Below are 18,359 nucleotides of genomic sequence, written 5' to 3'. Positions count from 1 at the left end.
CTTTGTTGAATGTTGAATATACTTTAAAAGTATATTTGTGATGGCAAATATTCCAAGATGACTTTTCATTACAATCTGTCCCAGAATGACATATTGAAACATAGGTCTGAAGATGAATATTTTTCAGGTACATTAAAAAGAATAACGAGTGTTTTTACAAAGATTACATTTTTAGGAACAAAGTCTATAGTTGTTAAGACTTTAGGCAGAATCCAATTATGAGTCTGTAATTTTATTTGTGTCCAGCAGATGCCACCAGTGCCTAAAATAAAACTCCTGTGGCTAAATTTAGAAAGAGCCCACATTTAAAAGTAAGCAGATGTCATTAAAACCCAAGAGAATATTACACAATCATTCAGATCTTCAGTTAAATGCAAAATAAAATGACATGTTTATCTTTCTAAAAATGTCTTCAAATTTTCAGTTTGTAATTCTTTGCAGTTATTCTAGGAAAGTAAAGACTACATAGAAAAAAAGTGACACAAACTGGGAGATTATTTCAGCAAAAAAGCCCCCTCTAAGGTCAGGATGAGTTCCAAGATGACTTCTTTAGATGTATTTTCCCTGAAAGGTTTATAAAAACAATCAGAAAAGGAATAAAGATTATTCAGTTTCTCCTTTTTCCTAAGCTGTCCTTTGTCTTCATTATAGTTGGTAGCTAGCTCACTGACTGTTTACCACTAATGAAGAGACATACATTAGGTAGTGCTGAAAACCAGAAAAGGAAAGCAAGAGACAGCCAATACTTCCAAAATTTAGCTTGAGAAAATTAATGTTGTTCAAAGTTTTCTTGGCAGTGAAAGCTTTGATTCATAATCATAACATCCTCCTTCCTGAATATTGTTATGTTCTTTTTCCCAATGGACTGATTAACATTTTTTCTTTTTTTTTTTAATTAAAAATGAACAAATGTTTACTCACAACTTCTTGAAATGTCTTTTGTTTTTCTTTGATTTTTTAAAAGCCCCTTACAGCCTTTCTTTTTTAATATAAGAAACTAGACTATCTTAGATGTAACTATTTACAACTTAACTAATTTAGATTTGCCATTTCCTTTATTTGAAAGTTTATGCTTTATCCAAACTTAATGGATTTTATTAACTGATTAAAATTCACAAGTCATATTAAAAAGTAGGATTTCTTAATATTTTTGAGAGGTATGATATGATAGCGTATTGTTTTAACATGTTATAGTAACTTTTCTCACTTTATTTAATTTGATCAAATTAATGATTTGAAACATATAGCATTATTAATTTGTCATTAGATAGATCTTTAATATATCACCCTACTTAAGAGATTTAAGAAATACTCTGAAAAGCTATTTGTTTAGAGAAATTTTATGGTTCTAGAATGATTTTGATGAAATATGCAATTGTTAAGGATTAATATCTAAAGCACATGTGTGAAAATGACAGAATTTTGTTAATTTTTAAATTGTGTAATTTAATAACGGTGTTCAAACAAAGCAATAGTGTAGCCTGTTGTGACTCCTGAATTTCTGAGAAAGCACTCCTTCTCCTTACCCACTGTGACTCAGTACTCATCCATTTCCACTTCCATGTCTGGTGTCATCAACCTAAGTACAGAGAGAATCAAGGGAAGGAAAACTAAGAATGAGATTCTCTGCATAAGAACCACATAATCTGATACTGAAAATTAAAGCAAAATAGGCTGTGAGTCGATGCAGTCTTCTATGTGATGTGCAGTTCCAGGCTCTACATTTGTTCATTATCTTGCAGTCATCCGAAGAAGAATTTCCTTGGAGTAGTGCAGCTTGGTCTCTGTTTTGATGTTATGTGCCCTGTTGGACTCATCCATATAAATATATATGCTGTATGCTTTTCTTTGGAATCTTGAGTTTTTCTAACATTTTTCAGCTTTGATTTGTCATGAAAATAGACACATAATCATGGGTTCAGTGCTTTAAAGAATCAAGATGGGGCTCATGAAAAAAGAGGACTTTCCCGTACTCTGCCTCACACTGCCCTGTGTGTGTTGAACAGTAAAGTGTGAAACGGGGAGAATGCCGTGTGTCTGCTGCACGTGAGCAGCTACCTTGGGGAGGGGGTGGCAGGTATAGAAAGAAGAAGGGTGGTTGGGAGGAGCTGGAAATAGCACTGGGAAATGTGGGTAGAGCTGATACAAATTTTGTGAGATAAGTAGATTTCTGGTAGTTGGAATGTTTTTTCAAGCTATTGTAGAAGTTGATTTACATTGTTTCCCAGAGTAAGTTCCATCCAAATTCCATCTCCTTCTTAGATGTTTTAAAAATTATTTTTCTTCCTTTTCACTACTTGATCTGTTAAGCAATAGTAAGGCTTTTATGACTTTACTAGCAATATTTAGTCACGTGAACTAAAATTGTTTTACGTCTCTCTTCTTTAAAAAGCAAGTAAGATTTTTCAATACAGAGGACCTACCTTAAAATAATAATTTAAAAAACTTACTATCTAGGGTATACTACATTTGCATACAACTCTTGGGCAGTAAGTAAAAACTGGATTCATTTTAAAAGTGTCTTTGCTTCAAGGCACATCTTATCAAATGGGGCTGTTTATAGTCTACCTTGTATTTCACTGCTTGTGAGCTCTGTGAGCAAACAGAATTTGCTCACAGGGTGAAACACATGTTTATGGTCCTGAATAAACTGCTCAGATTCAAAAACTATTTGTGTGACAGTGCTAGACGAAGGAATGCTGGAGCCAAATGGGATGTTTGTAGCCTGTATTTGCATATCAATACCCAGACTCCCCTTTGGGAATACTACTGCTTCCTGACAATGCTGTTGTCTGAGGTCTGGGGCAAAGAAAAACCATGAAAGTTGGGACTCACTTTTCAATGCCCTCGATTCTTTTCTTGTGCTTTGGAAAACTGTGAAACAAGGTCACCAAGTTCCATTCTCCATAGTTTTATTATGTTTTCAATGAAGCAATTGAACCTGCATGGAACCCAGACAGACAGACATCACAAGGCCACTTTGTAGAAAGGCAGCTTCTTTAGAACATGAATGCTGAAGCTCGATTTGTGAGTTTCATGGGTTTGGGGCCTGTATACTGTTTAAAGAACCAAAGGGAACCAAACCTTTAAACAAAATATGTAGAACCCTTTTGCCTGCAGAAAAAAAGTATAAAATTAAGAATTCTTTTAGCCATGAAGAAGGCAACCTAAGAATGTAATAGCTATTTGGAAATCTGGCCATGGGTACTGTGGTTATTTTATAATATGATGTCATTTTCTACCTGGCTGGCAAACGGAAGTCTTGTTATCAGTCTTATTTTTGAAATGGGATCACAGAGCCTGTTCATAGTTTTGCTGAGGTTTTACTTGGAGAAAGATTATTATTATTGATTTTTTTTTTTTCTGACAACACTTTGGACTTCCTGATGAGAATTTTAGTAAAATTCACCTTATATTTTAGAATGCAGTTGATTTCTTTACTTGGTTAAACTCTATAGAAACAAAGATAAAAAGAAATGCATGTTTTCATATTACTGCCTTTACCCACTACTGCATAGTTGAAAACACTTTGTGAGAGTGTTCTGATTGGAAATGTCAGGTTTAGCAGGATTTCTTCATGGATAAATTTTCCCACACTACTACACTGTATTGTGTTCTCAAACATCCTTTTTTGAACCCACTTCACTTTATCAAACATCTTGTTTTGCTTTTTGGTTTTATCATTAGTTTGCTTTTTCTGTGTAGCCCAGACATGTTTCTCTTGAATATTTTTTCATAGCGATCTCGAGAATGACTTACACCGTGTAAAATTGTCTTGAATATAGAAAATGCTGCTAACAATATTTCAATTGCTTTGTGCAGAGCTCTGAACAATTTTCCTGATTCACCTCCAATTATCTATCCATGCTGTGCTAAGTCACTTCTGTCCTTTCTAACTCTTTGCGAACTCGTAGACTGTAGCCCGCCAGGCTCCTCTGTCCATGGGGATTCTCCAGGCAAGAATACTGGAGTGCATTGCCATGCCCTCCTCCAGGGGATCTTCCCAACCCAGGAATCAAATCCATGTCTCTTACGACTCCTGCATTGGCAGGCATGTTCTTTACCTGATTTCTAGTCATATCTTTATCTAATACCAAAGATATGTTAGTTCCCTTGCAATGGCTTCACTATCCTTGATTTTTACATAAAATTTAGTATTTTGACTCTTCTCTGTTTTTATTTTCTTTTCTGATATTGCCCTTCTATTCTCCTTCTTCTCAAAATGTACATATGACCCTATTTCTTTCTTTCTGGATTTCATTTCTCAATGGTCTTCACCTACAACAACCATGTGGAACAGAACTCCCAAAATGATCACTTTTGGCCCATATTTTATTTTAATAGCTAAGCTGTTCATTTGCTATTTCCATTGATTGTTATATTTATCACAAACTTGGTAGGTCTAAAATGAAATGCTGTAGTTATTTTCCTGTGGTTGGTTTTATTTCCCTATTTGTGCAAATTCTTTGACATTCTTTTCTTCAAAAGAATGTGTGCTGAGTTTAATAATCTCTTCTAATGAATAGAATGTGGCAGAAGTGACGTGTGAGTTCTGAGGCTAGGTCATAAAAGACTTGGCCACTTCCGGGTCTTGCTTGCTCTTATGTCACTCGCTGTGGGAGGAACTTGCCACCATATTGTGAGGACAACCTCACAGTCCATGTGGAAAGGAGCAGAGCCTTCCAGTCATAGCTGCAGCAACATGCCAGCCATGTGTGTGAGCTCACGTGGACATGGCTCTTCCAGCTTCACTCAGGCCTTTGGATGGTAGGCTGTCCCATTAACTGCATCCACATGAGAGACCCTGAGCCAGAACCATCAAGCCAAATGGTTCCTGAATTCCCAGTTCTCAGAGAATGACTGAGATTAGAAATACTGCTGTTTTATGCCATAGAGTTTGGGGTAATTGATTATGCAGCTCTTTCACCACTCCTCCAACATTCACTTATTTTCCTCTATCTGAAGAAGTTTTCAGTCTCATGGCTTCTTATGTTAACGTGATTTTGTTATCTGTCACTTCTTTGAAGTATGATTATCATGTTATGCCCCAATTTAGCTCAGACTGTCACCTCCCAGATGGCTGAAATGTTTAGCCTTTTAGCCAGCCTCCCTAACTCCCTCCTTTCAATATCTACAACACACCAATAGAAGATTATTTGTCTCTGAAACACATGGATTCCATAGATTTTCTCTGCTCAAGAAACTTTATAGTTTCCCCATTTATCTTCAAACTAAAGCCTTATATTGTTAGTGTAATGTATTAGAGTCTTGTTGAAAACTATTCATTCCAAAGCACTCTGTTGATTTTGCTTTGATATTATTTTGAGAATTGCTTTGACTTCCTGGTAGGCAGAATGTACTTTCCACCCTTGATTAGGGGCTTGGCCATGTGACTTACTTTGGTAAGAGAGTTGTAGCAGACACAACATAAAGTCATGAAATGCCCTTAGGCTGTTAAGCTTGCCAAATTGTACTTCTGTCATTCCTGTGAGGGGCACATGACCCAGCTAGACTGCTGGTCCAAGGAAGATGAGAGAAATACAGAGTATGCATGAGCCCAATATGATGTGAGGAGCTAAGCCCAGCCAGCCAATAGAGCTACCTAACCATGTCCACTCCAGATCAGCCAACCCTTGGGTATCCCTGTGAGAATAAATAACTGTTGTTTTAAATCACTGAGTTTTCAAAGTGGTTTATTATACAGTAACCTCTTTTCCCTTAACTTAATCTTTTCAAATGTATTATTTTTTCTGTTTAAAATTAACTCATTACTCCCTGACTGTTCCCTATTCACTAAATACACTTACTATTCCTATGTACACTTTTACATTTTCTCACATATCCTTTAGGGTCTTTTTTAATAATAAGGAGTATTTATTAAGTTATTAGTAACTCAAGCAGCAATATTATCACTTTTATGAAGTCTGATAGAGGCGATATTATTGTTCATTTTAAAGGTGAGAGAGCTGGTAGTTTAAAAATTTGTCCAAATTCACATGGTTTGTAAGAGCAGGATTTGAATTCGAGGTTTTGTGTTTAAAAAATCATTTACTCATAACCAAGATACTGTATTCCTGTTTCAGCTTCAATGCTTTCTGATAACTCTAATCCATAGATTATGCTAACTTTTTTCAATTCCAAATGAATTTAGTATTCCAAGCAATAATCATTTTTATAATATTTTTTAATTAATAAATTTTAATTGGAGGCTAATTATTTTACAATATTGTGGTGATTTTTGCCATTCATTGACATAAATCAGCCACAAGTGTACATGTGTCCCCCATCCTGAAAGCCCCTTCCAACTCCCTCCCCATCCCATCCCTCTGGGTTGTCCCAGTGCACTGGCTTTGAGTGCCCTGTTTCAGACATCGCACTTGGACTGGTCGTCTATTTCACATATGGTAATAGACATGTTTCAATGCTATTCTCTCAAATCATCCCATCCTTGCCTTCTCCCACAGAGTCCAAAAGTCTGTTCTTTATATCTGTGTTTCTTTTGCTGTTTCATGTATAGGGTCATCATTACCATTTTTCTAAATTCCATATATATTCATTAATATACTGTATTGGTGTTTTTCTTTCTGACTTACTTCACTCTGTATAATAAGCTCCAGTTTCATCCACCTCATTGAAACTGATTCAAATGCATTCTTTTCAATAGCTGCGTAATATTGCATTATGTATATGTACCACAATTTCTTACCCATTTGTCTGCCAATGGACGTCTAGGCTGCTTCCATCTCCTGAATATTGTAAACAGTGCTGCGATGAACATTGGGGTACCTGTGTCTCTTTCAATCCTGGTTTCCTTGATGTATATGCCCAGCAGTGGGACTGCTGGGTCGTATGGGAGTTATTTTTTCCATTTTTTAAGAATCTCCACACTGTTCTCCATAGTGGCAGTACTAGTTTGCATTCCCACCAACAGTGTAAGAGGGTTGGTTCCTTTTTCTTCACACACTCTCCATCATTTATTGTTTGTAGACTTTTGGATAGCAGCCATTCTGACCGGTGTGAGATGGTACCTCATTGTGGTTTTATTTACATTTCTCTGATAATGAGTGATGCTGAGCATCTTTTCATGTGTTTGTTAGCCATCTGTATGTCTTCTTCAGAGAAATGTCTTTTTAGTTCTTTGGCCCACTTTTTGATTGGGTTGTTTATTTTTCTGGTATTGAGCTGCATGAGCTGCTTGTATATTTTGGAGATTGATTCTTTGACAGTTGCTTTGTTTGCTATTATTTTCTCCCAATCTGAAGGCTGTCTTTTCACCTTGCTTATAGTTTCCTTCATTGTGCAGAAGCTTTTAAGTTTAACTAGGTCCCATTTGTTTGTTTTTGCTTTTATTTCCATTACTCTGGGAGGTGGGTCACAGAGGATCTTGCTGTGGTTTATGTCAGAGAGTGTTTTGCCTATGTTTTCCTCTAGGAGTTTTATAGTTTCTGGTCTTACATTTAGATTATTAATCCATTTTGAGTTTATTTCTGTATATGGTATTAGAAAGTATTCTAGTTTCATTCTTTACAAGTGGTTGACCAGTTTTCCCAGCAACACTTTTTAAAGAGATTGTCTTTTCTCCATTGTATATTTTTGCCTCCTTTGTCAAAGATAACGTGTCCATAGGTGGGTGGATCTACCTCTGGGCTTTCTATTTCGTTCCATATTTCTGTCTTGTGCCAGTGCTGCTGTCTTGATGACTGTAGCTTTGTAGTATAGTCTGAAGTCAGGAAGGTTGATTCCTTCAGTTCTATTCTTCTTTCTCAAGATTGCTTTGGCTATTCAAGGTTTTTTATATTTCCATACAAATTGTGAAATTATTTGTTCTAGTTCTCTGAAAAATACCATTGGTAGCATGATAGTTCAGTTCAGTTCAGTCACTCAGTCATGTCCTACACTTTGTGACCCCATGAATGCCAGGCCTCCCTGTCCATCACCAACTCCTGGAGTTTACCAAAACTCGTGTCCATTGAGTCAGTGATGCCATCTAACCATCTCATCCTCTGTTGTCCCTTCTCCTCCTGCCTTCAATCTTTCCCAGCATCAGGGTCTTTCCAAATGAGTCAGCTCTTCGCATGAGGTGGCCAAAGTATTGGAGTTTCAGCTTCAACACCAGTCCTTCTAGTGAACACTCAGGACTGATCTCCTTTAGGATGGACTGGCTGGATCTCCTTGTAGTCCAAGGGACTCTCAAGAGTCTTCTCCAACACCACAGTTCAAAAGCATCAATTCTTCTGCGCTCAGCTTTCTTTATAGTCCAACTCTCACATCCATACGTGACTACTGGAAAAACCATAGCCTTGACTAGAGGGCACTTTGTTGACAAAGTAATGTCTATGCTTTTTAATATGCTATCTAGGTTGGTCATAACTTTTCTTCCAAGGAGTAAGCGTCTTTTAATTTCATGGCTGCAATCACTGTCTGCAGTGATTTTGAAGCCCCCCAAACTAAACTCAGCCACTGTTACCACTGTTTCCCATCAGTTTGCCATGAAGTGATGGGACCAGATGCCATGATCTTAGTTTTCTAAATGTTGAGTTTTAAGCCAACTTTTTCACTCTCCTCTTTCACTTTCATAAAGAGGCTCTTTAGTTCTTCTTCACTTTCTGCCATATTGGTGGTGTCATATGTATATGTGAAGTTACTGATATTTCTCCCGGCAATCTTGATTCCAGCTTGTGCTTCATCCAGCCCACCCTTTCTCATGATGTACTCTGCATATAAGTTAAATAAGCAGGGTGACAATATACAGCCTTGATGTACTCCTTTTCCTATTTGGAACCAGTCTGTTGTTCCATGTCCAGTTGTAACTGTTGCTTCCTGACCTTCATACAGGCTTCTCAAGAAGCAGGTCAGGTGATCTGGTATTCCCATCTCTTTCAGAATTTTCCACAGTTTATTGTGATCCACACAGTCAAAGGCTTTGGCATAGTCAATAAAGCAGAAATCGATGTTTTTCTGGAACTCTCTTGCTTTTTTGATGATCCAGTGGATGTTGGCAATTTGATCTCTGGTTCCTCTGCCTTTTCTAAAACCAGCTTGAACATCTGGAAATTCATGTTTCATGTATTGCTGAAGCCTGGCTTGGAGAATTTTGATCATTAATTTACTAGCATGTGATATGAGTGCAATTGTGTGGTAGTTTGAGCATTCTTTGTCATTACCTTTCTTTGGGATTGGAATGAAAACTGACCTTTTCCAGTCCTGTGGCCACTGCTGAGTTTCCCAAATTTGCTGGCATATTGATTGCAGCACTTTCACAGCATCATCTTTTAGGATTTGAAATAGCTCAACTGGAATTCCATCACCTCCAGTAGCTTTGTTCATAGTAATGGTTCCTAAGGCCCACTTGACTTCACATTCCAGGATGTCTGGCTCTAGTTGAGTATGAAAAAGCTGGATAGGAACTGCATTGAATCTATAGATTGCTTTTGGTATATACTTATTTTCACTGTATTAATTCTTCTCATCCATGAACATGGTATATTTATCCATTTATTTGTGTCATCTTTGATTTCTTTCATCAGTGTTTAACAGTTTTCTATATATAGCTCTTTTGTTTGTTTAGATAGATTTGTTCCTAAGTATTTTATTCTTGTCGTCTCAATGGTGAATGGGATTGTTTCCTTAATCTCTCTTTCTGTTTTTCTTTGTTAGTGTGTAGGAATTCAAGGGATTTCTGTGTATTAATTTTATATCCTGAAACTTTACTATATTCATTGATTAGCTCTGGTAATTTTCTGGTGGTGTCTTTAGGGTTTTCTATGTAGAGGATCATGTCATCTGCAATCAGTGAGAGTTTTACTTCTTTTCCAATCGGGATTCCTTTTTTTATCTTTTTCTTCTCCTATTGCTGTGGCTAAAATTTCCAAAACTATGTTGAGTAGTAGTGGTGAGAGTGGGCACCCTTGTCTTGTTCCTGACTTTAGGGGAAATGCTTTCAATTTTTTGCCATTGAGGATAATGTTTGCTGTGGGTTTATCTTATATGGCTTTTATTATGTTCAGGTATGTTCCTCCTATGCCTGTATTCTGGAGAGTTTTTATCATAAATGGGTATTGGATTTTGTCAAAGTCTTTCTCTGCATCTATTGAGATAATCATATGGTTTTTATCTTTTAATTTGTTAATGTGGTGTATCACATTGATTGATTTTTGAATAATGAAGAATCCTTGCATCCCTGGGATAAAGCCTACTTGATATGATCTTTTTAATATGTTGTTGGATTCCATTTGCTAGAATTTTGTTGAGGATTTTTGCATCTATGTTCATCAGTGATCTTGGCCTGCAGTTTTCTTTTTTGTGTGGCATCTTTGTCTGGTTTTGGTATTAGGGTGATGGTAGCCTCATAGAATGAGTTTGGGAGTTTACCTTCTCTGAAATTTTCTGGAAGAGTTTGCATAGGATAGGAGTTAACTCTTCTCTAAATTTTTTTGGCAGAATTCACCTGTGAAGCCATCTGGTCCTGGGCTTTTGTTTGTTGGAAGATGTTTTATTACAGTTTTGATTTCCGTGCTTGTGATGGGTCTGTTAAGATTTTCTATTTCTTCCTGGTTCAGTTTTGGAAGGTTATACTTTTCTAAGAATCATCCATTTCTTACAAGTTGTCCATTTTATTGGCATATGGTTGCTGATAGTATTCTCTTATGATCCTTTGTATTTTTGTGTTGTCTGTTGTGATTTCTCCATTTTCTTTTTGAATTTTGTTGATTTGATTCTTCTCCCTTTTTTTCTTGATGAGTCTGGCTAATGGCTTGTCTATTTTATTTATCTTCTCAAAGAACCAGCTTTTAGTTTTGTTGATTTTTGCTATAGTCTCTCTCTCTCTCTTTTTTTCCATTTATTTCAGTTCTAATTTTTTATGATTTTTTTTCCTTCTACTAACCCTGAGGTTCTTCATTTCTTCTTTTTGTAGTTGCTTTAGGTGTAAAGTTAGGTTATTTATTTGATTTTTCTCTTGTTTCTTGAGGTAAGCTTGTATTGCTATGAGCCGTACCCTTAGCAGTGCTTTTACTGAATCCATAGGTTTTGGGTTGTGTTTTCATTTTCATTTGTTTCTATACATATTTTAATTTCCTTTTTGATTTATTCCATGATTTGTTGGTTATTCAGAAGCATATTGTTTAGCCTCCTTATGCTTGTATTTTTAATAGTTTTTTTCCCTGTAGTTAACATCTAATCTTACTGCATTGTGATAGAAATGATGCTTGGAATAATTTCTTTTTTTTTTTTTTTTTTGAATTTACAAAGGCTAGATTTATGGCCCAGGATGTGATCTATCCTGGAGAATTATCTGTGTGCACTTGAGAAAAAGGTGAAATTCATTGTTTTTGGGTGAAGTGTCCTATAGATATCAATTAGGTCTAACTGGTCCATTGTATCATTTGAAGTTTGTGTTTCCTTGCCAATTTTCTGTTTGGCTGATGTATCCATAGGTGTGAGTGGGGTGTTAAAGTCTCCCACTATTATTGTGTTACTGTTAATTTCCCCTTTCATACTTGTTAGTGTTTGCCTTATGTATTGCTGCTGCTTCTGCTAAGTCGCTTCAGTTGTGTCTGACTCTGTGCGACCGCATAGACGGCAGATCACCAGCCTCCCCCGTCCCTGGGATTCTCCAGGCAAGAACAACGTAGTGGGTCGCCATTTGCTTCTCCAATGCATGAAAGTGAAAAGTGAAAGTAAAGTTGCTGTGTCATATCCAACTCTTAGTGACCCCATGGACTGCAGCCTACCAGGCTCCTCCATCCATGGGATTTTCCAGGCAAGAGTACTGGAGTGGGTTGCCATTGCCTTCTCTGCTTATGTATTGAGGTGCTCCTATGTTGAGTGCATATATATTTATAATTGTGATATATTCTTGGATTGAGCCTTTGGTCATTATGTAGTGTCCTTCTTTGTCTCTTTTCATAGCCTTTATTTCAAAGTCTATTCTACCTGATAAGAGTATTACTGCTTCTGTTTTCTTTTGGTCTCAATTTTCATGAAATATCTTTTTCCAGCCCTTCACTTTCAGTCTGTATGTGTCCCTTGTTTTGAGGTGGGTCTCTTGTAGACAGCATATAAAGGGGTCTTGTTTTTGTATCCATTCAGCCTGTCTTTGTGTTTTGGTTGGGGCATTCAACCCATTTCCCTTTAAGGTAATTATTGATAAGTGTGATCCCGTTGCCATTTACTTTGTTGTTTTGGGTTCGGTTTATAAACCTTTTCTGTTTCCTGTCTAGAGAAGATCCTTTAGCATTTGTTGAAGAACTGGTTTGATGGTGCTGAATTCTCTCAGCTTTTGCTTGTCTGTAAAGTTTTTGATTTCTCCTTCTTATCTGAATGAGCTCTTTGCTGGGGAGAGTAATCTTGGTTGTAGGTTCTTCTCTTTCATCACTTTAAGTATGTCCTGCCATTCCCTTCAGGCCTGAAGAGTTTCTATTGAAAGATCAGCTGTTATCCTTATGGTGATCCCCTTGTGTGTTATTTGTTTCTTTTCCTTTGTTGCTTTCAGTATTTGCTCTTTGTGTTTGATCTTCGTTAATTTGATTCATATGTGTCTTGGGATGTTTTGCCTTGGGTTTATCCTGTTTGGGGGTCTCTGGGTTTCTTGGACTTGGGTGGCTATTTCTTTCCCCATTTTAGGGAAGTTTTCAACTACTATCTCCTCAAGTATTTTCTCATGGTCTTTCTTTTTATCTTCTTCTGGAGCTGCTATGATTCATATGTTGGGGCGTTTAACATTGTTCCAGAGATCTCTGAGGTTGTCCTCGTTTGTTTTAATTCTTTCTTTTTTCCTCTCTGCTTCATTTATTTCCACCATTCTATCTTCCACCTCAATTACCCTATCTTCTGCCTCAGTTATTCTACTGTTGGTTCCCTCCAGAGTGCTTTTGATCTCACTTATTACATTATTCATTATTGATTGACTTTTCTTTATTTTTTATAGGTCCTTATTAAACATTTCTTGCAGCTTCTCAATCTTTGTCTCGATTTATCTGTAACTCCATTTTGTTTTCAAGATTTTGGATCATTTTGACTATCATCATTCTGAATTCTTTTTCAGGTGGACTCCCTATCTCCTCCTCTTTGGTTTGGTTTGGTGGGCATTTATCATGTTCCTTTACCTGCTGAATATTTCTCTGCCTTTTAATTTTGTTTAGATTACTGTGTTTGGGGTGCCTTTTCTGTAGCCTGGAAGTTTATGGTTCCTCTTTATTGTGGAGCCTGCTCCCTGTTGATGGGGTTGGACTAGTGGCTTGTCAAATTTCCTGATTGGGGGACTTTGTATCTGTGTTCTGGCAGGTGAATCTGGATCTCTTCTCTCTGAAGTGCAATGAAGTGTCTAGTAGTGAGTTTTGGGTGTCTGTGGGTTTGGTTTGGCTTTGGGCAGCCTGTCTTTTAATGCTCAGGGTTGTGTTCCTGCTTTGCTGGAGAATTAGAATGTTATGTCTTGCTCTGGAACTTGTTGGCTCTTGGGTGGAGCTTGGTTTCAGTGTAGGTAAGAAGGCTTTTGGGTGAGCTCTTGTTTATTAATGTTTCCTGGAACCAGGAGTTCTCTGATGTTCTCAAGTTTTGGAGTTAAGCTTCCTGCCTCTGGCTTTCAGTCTTATACTTACAGTATAAGCCTCAAGACTTCTCCATCCATACAGCACGGATGATAAAACATCTAGGTTAATGGTGAAACAATTCTCCACAGTGAGGGACATGCAGAGAGGTTCACAGAGTCACATGGAGGCAAGAAGAGGGAGGAGGCAGATAGAGGTGACCAGGAGAAGAAGAGAGGGAGTCAAAAGGGGAGAGAGCAATTTAGCCAGAAATCAGTTCCCTAAGTGTTTTCCACATCCTGGAACACCCAGAGAGGTTCACAGAATTAAGTAGAGAAGAGAAGGGGGAGGGAGGAGATAAAGGTGACCTGGGGGAGAAAAAGGAGAGTTAAAAGGGGGGAGAGCAATCAAGCCGGTATTCACACCCCAAGTGAAAATGGATAGTGAAGGTTAGATTCTTAAAGGTACAAAATTGATAACAAATAGCAAAAAGGAAAGATTAAAAATCTAGAGTAGAGGTTAGACTCTCAGTTCAGTTCAGTTCAGTCGCTCAGTCGTGCCTGACTCTTTGCGACCCCATGAACTGCAGCACGCCAGGCCTCTCTGTCCATCACCAACTCCCGGAGTCTACCCAAACCCACGTCCATCGAGTCAGTGATGCCATCCAACCATCTCATCCTCTGTCATCCCCTTCTCTTCCTGCCCCCAATCCTACCCAGCATTAGGGTCTTTTCCAATGAGTCAACTCTTCGCATGAGGTGGCCAAAGTATTGAAGTTTCAGCTTCAACATCAGTCCTTCCAATGAACACCCAGGATTGATCTCCTTTAGGATGGATTGATTGGATCTTCTTGCAGTCCAAGGGACTCTCAAGAGTCTTCTCCAACACCCCAATTCAAAAGCATCAATTCTGTGGTGCTCAGCTTTCTTCACCGTCCAACTCTCACATCCATACATGACCACTGGAAAAACCATAGCCTTGACTAGATGGACTTTTGTTGGCAAAGTGATGTCTCTGCTTTTAAATATGCTATCTAGGTTGGCCATAACCTTCCTTCCAAGGAGTAAGCGTCTTTTAATTTCATGGCTGCAATCACCATCAGCAGTGATTTTGGAGCCCCCCAAAATAAAGTCTGACACTGTTTCCACTGTTTCCCCATCTATTTCCCATGAAGTGATGGGACCAGATGCCATGATCTTAGACTCTCAAAAAATATTAAAAATACAAAACAAAATCAATCACAAAAATTATAAATATATATATATATATGAAGTTTGCTTTAAAATGGGGTCTTTTTTTGCAAGGTAATAGTAGCTTATAAAAATGAAAATTAAAGGAGTAATAAAGAACTTAAATTAAAAAAATTAAAAAGTGATAATAGTAAAACTATATCTAGGAATTTCTCTGGAGCTGTTGTGGCCAGTGTGGGGTCAGTTCAGTTTCAGATAGTTCCTTCTTCCAGCTTGTACTTGTTCTCAAGGTGTATAGGCCCCCTCCAATTCTTAGTCATTGTTAACTACAGGCTTTTAATCTGTTTCACCTGTCACTTCCATAGCGGTTCCCTCTGTTTATTTTGGCTTCCTCTGTTTGCAAGTCTCTTCAGTGTCTAATTTCCACCCTGACACAAGGTGGCGAAGGTGGTCACATATTTAGGCTCAATTGTTCAGTTGTGTTGTGGGGAGGGAGGGACACTGCAAACAAATATCACTGGCATGTGTGGAGAGTGCTCACAGTGTGGGCCACACTGGGTTTGCCCCAGCTCAAGGTGGTGTGTACTTCCCGGGTCTACACTGCTCAGGCTCCTGGGTTCTTTGCAGGGTCACTGTCCAAAGTGGGCCTTGCATTTCGTGCCCTTCCCAGGTCTAAGTTGCCCAGGTTCTTGGGTACTCTGCAAGGGCACACACTCGGTTGGGCATGCATTTTGTGCCCTTCCCTGGTCTGAGCAGCTCAGGTGACCAGGTGCTTGGTGAGCGCACAGTCCCAGGTGGGCCGTGCATCTTAATCCCCTCCCTGGTCCTGGCTGCTCAGTTTCCCAGGTGTGCCGTGAGAGCACCGTCTCAGGTGTGATGTGTGTCTCCTCTGGGAGCTGATCTCAGGCTGTGACCCTCCTGGCAGATGTTGACCATCCAGGATCCCAGGAAGACGTGGTTAGCAACTGGGAGCCTGCTCACAGTTTGGAGGAGGATGCCGATCTCTGGGGCTGAGAGTGCAGCAGCCCCTAGCCTTCTGGCTCTGGCTGTTGCCCACCTGCTTCTCTGTCCCCGACATGGGGTGGGGAGAGGCTGTATGCAACTGGCTAGCTCTCCTTTGGTATTCCCTCAATCCTTTGTTCTGTGAGTGGGCCAGGCTGCACGTTAGAGCTTTTCTCAGGAAAGTTCTCTTTCTTTTCTCTCTTTGGTGATCCCATAGCTTGGGTTGCTATCTCACGTTAGCTCCCTCAGATTGTCCTCAGGGCATTCAGGCCTGGTCCTTACTCTAAACAGTGATGATGCAGCCTGGGCCTCCCTGTCCAGCTCCTGCTTGCTGGTGGTGGACGCGAGCGTCTGGGCTACTTCTCTGCTGGCAGTTGAGGTTCAGCGCATATTCTGTGGGTTCTCCCCACCCTGCCACCCCCTGGTTATGTTGCTCTCTGAGATTCCAAAACTCCCCACAGACCTGCCTCTGAGAGGGTTTCCTACTATCCGGAAGCTTCTCCTTCTCGACTCCCTCCCCAGGACAGGTCTCTGTCCCTAACTCTTTTGTCTCTCCTTTTGTCTTTTATATTTTGTCCTACCTCCTTTCGAAGAGAATGGGCTGCCTTTCTGGGTGCTTGATATCCTCCGTCATAGTTCATAATTTGTTTTGTGGAAGTTGCTCGGCATTCAAATGATCTTTTGATGAATTTGTGGGGGAGAAAGTGGTCTCCATGTCCTATTCCTCTACTTGGGACTGCCCACCCCCCTCATTTTTATAACATTAGTGAGTGGTGTTTCTTTAGCATTTTATAATTAACATTGTATGTTGTAATCTTTATTCAATCCTCTTAACCTCTTCTTGAAGAATGCATGATTATTATTTTCTCTATAAGGAAAACAAGAACCTGAAGTTAAATAGTTTGGTCTAAATCATTGAGCTCTACATGGTGGACCTAAAAGACAATCCAGTCAGACTGACAATTCAGTCATGGGCTGAATTGTGTCCACCCCTCCAATTCAAATGTTGAAGCCTTAGTCCCCAGTGTGATGGTATTTGGACTTGGGGCCTTTCATGAGGTAATAAAAGTTAAATGATGTCATAAGCATGGGGCCCTAATCTCTCACAACTGATGTTTGTAGAGGGAGAGGAAGGGACACCAGAGTGCTCCCTCTCTGTGCACACAGAGGAAAGCCCACGTGTGGCTGCAGCACAAGGTGGCTATCTACAAACCAGGAAGAGACCTCACACCAGAAACCACCCTGGTGGCACCTTGGTCTTGGACTTCTAGTCTCCAGGACTGCCAGAAAATAAAATTCTGTTTAAGCTACCCAGTGGGTGGTAGTTTGTTTTGGCAGCCCTAGCTGACTAATAAAGAGCTAAGCTTTTTCACTGCCAGTGTCTCTCTGCTTAACTTCTTAAATCTATTTGCATTATGTTTGTCATTAAGTCTCTGAGGATAGGAATGATACCTTAGTATCCCCTGCCATATCTTGTTTGTATAGTAGATCCTCCAATGTTTAATAGGCTCAAAGCAGGTTTACAAGTGGAAGAGGCCACGATGTCAACTTTTAAGTGGAACTGCTCAGATCCAGAGGGGTCCAAAGACAGTAAACATGGCTCTGCAGTTTGTGAAGAGCAAGGTCTGGAATTCAGGACCTACCACCAGCCTCTCAGATACAGTGTTTCCATCACTTCAGTGGTGAATGTGGAAATTGAGTGTGTCACCCTCATTGCTGTTATTATATCTTATTTTTTTTATTTATTTTAATTGGAGGCTAATTACTTTACAATATTGTAGTGTTTTTTTAAGTTATTAAGCTGCATCATAGATATTACTTTATTAGGTACATCTCATTGAATTTTCAGGATTCATTTATATGGTCATAGGGCTATTAAGTTAACTGAAAAAAACCTTTTATTGAGAGGTTTATTAATGACTGAATTTGCCTTCAATTCAGGTCAAACAGTATATTCTTTAAAGTGTTAGTTGCTCAATTGTGTCTGACTCTTTGCGATCCCATGGATTGTAGCCCGCCAGACTCCTCTGTCCGTGGAATTCTCCAGGCAAGAATACTGGAGTGAGTTGCCATGCCCTCCTACAAGGAATCTTCCCAACCTAAGGATCGAACTTAGGTCTCCTGCATTGTGGGCAGATTCTTTACAATCTGAGCCACTAGGGAATCCTTTAAAAAAAAAAAAAACCTTAAAATTCTTTTTTTATTGGAGGACAATTGCTCTACAATATCATGTTGACTTCTGCCTCACACACATCAACACGAATCAGCCACAGGTATACATATGTCCCCTCTCTCCTGAACCCCCTCTCCTCTCCCACCCCGTCCCACCACCCCTACCTAGGTTGTCACCTTTTTAATAATGTTTTAGAATGGAACCCAAAGGCCACAGAAAGTCAACAATTGCAACTAGAACAAGATTCTACCTATAGAAAGAAAAATGGTTACCACATGATATACCAGAAAGGGAATAGAAATCGAGGATTCTCAGTGTGACAAAACATATTTAACAAACATATTGTTTTGTTTCTTACTGATTAAGTAAAAAATGTTTGAATGTTATATTTGTGTGTGTGTAAATGAAAAATGTGAACATATTTATGTGATTAATCTAATTGTACATACTGTGCTTGTCTTTATTTTC

General features: G+C 38.9%; 1 long non-coding RNA gene across 1 annotated transcript in view; it reads left to right on the top strand.

The window, feature by feature from the left end:
- LOC145537237 (uncharacterized) overlaps positions 1-18,359 on the top strand; it is a 128,513-nt gene that overhangs the window by 76,580 nt on the left and 33,574 nt on the right. The gene's annotated exons all lie outside the window — the stretch shown is intronic.

The sequence above is a fragment of the Giraffa tippelskirchi genome, chromosome 1, assembly GCF_054371585.1.
Source record: "Giraffa tippelskirchi isolate mGirTip1 chromosome 1, T2T-mGirTip1v1.2.pri, whole genome shotgun sequence".
Classification (NCBI taxonomy): Eukaryota; Metazoa; Chordata; class Mammalia; order Artiodactyla; family Giraffidae; genus Giraffa; species Giraffa tippelskirchi.
The sequence above is the reverse complement of the archived record's forward strand: the minus strand, read 5'-3'. Positions and strand labels throughout refer to the sequence as shown.